This window comes from Myotis brandtii, unplaced genomic scaffold (assembly GCF_000412655.1).
Source record: "Myotis brandtii unplaced genomic scaffold, ASM41265v1 scaffold69, whole genome shotgun sequence".
NCBI classification, from domain to species: Eukaryota; Metazoa; Chordata; class Mammalia; order Chiroptera; family Vespertilionidae; genus Myotis; species Myotis brandtii.
The window spans coordinates 1767303-1768448 of NW_005370700.1; positions in this window are offsets into that span (position 1 = coordinate 1767303).

The window sequence follows — 1146 nt, forward strand, 5'->3', positions numbered from 1 at the left end:
GCATGGGTGGGGTCCGGCCAGCCCTCCCCGCTTGGGGCCCAATCAGGGGCAGGCTGGCTTGGGGGAGGGGCTATGGGCAATTGGCCAGCAGGCCCCACCCCTGATTGGGGTTGGGGGGCCAGTTGGGGGTGGGGATGGCCATGGGGAGGGACTGTAAGCAGTGGGCTGACCAGCCCTGACCCCGAATGGGGTGGGGGGTGCCGATCAGGGGCCAGCGGCCTGGGGGAGGGCCTTCTGAAACTCTTCAGATACTGGCTAAAGAAGAAAAATGCAATTAATTATAAGTGAAATAATGAATAAAAAATCCACTTCTTCCAAAAGTTTAAATTTTTAAAAACTATGGATAACTAGAGAAAAGGAGACTCAAATCTTTATGGTACACTAGAGGCGTAGTGCAAAAATCTGTGTACAGATGAGGTCCAGGTGGCCGGGCCTATCGTGGTGGGGCGAGCTGATCAGGGGTGGGGCTGGCTGGGGGGGGAGAGAAAAGGGGGGTGTTTGGCCAGCAGGCCCCACCTGTGATCAGGGTGGAGAGTCCGATCAGGCGAGGGCCAGCAGGGGGGTGGGAGGGATTGGGCCGTTTCACTGGCCACAGTGGGCGTCATAGCAACCAGTTGTTACGGTTGTTATAGGCATTACGGTTGCTGGCTTTTTATATACATAGACTAGAGGCCCGGTGCACAAAAATTTGTGCACTCGGGGGGGTAGGGGAGGGGGGTCCCTCAGCCCGGCCTGTGCCCTCTTGCAGTCTGGGACCCCTCAGGAGATAATGACCTGCTGGCTTAGGCCTGCTCCTGGGTGGCAGAGGGCAGGCCCAATCCCTAGGTGCAGCCCCCTGTCATGCACAGAGCAGGGCGGATCGGGAGGTTGCGATGTCACCCTCAGTCAGGCTCAGGGTAGGGACGATTGGGGGGTTGGGGCACCGCCCCCTGTCACACTCAAGGCAGGGTCGATGGGGAGGTTGCGGTGCCACCCCCGGTCACTCACAGAGCAGGGCCGATCAGGGGGTTGGGGCACTGCCCCCTGTCACTCACAGAGCAGGGCCCATCAGGGGGGTTGGGGCTCAGTACCCTGTTACACACAGAGCAGGGTCGATCAGGGGGTTGGGGAGCTCCCCCCTGTCATGCACAGAGCAGGGCCCATCAG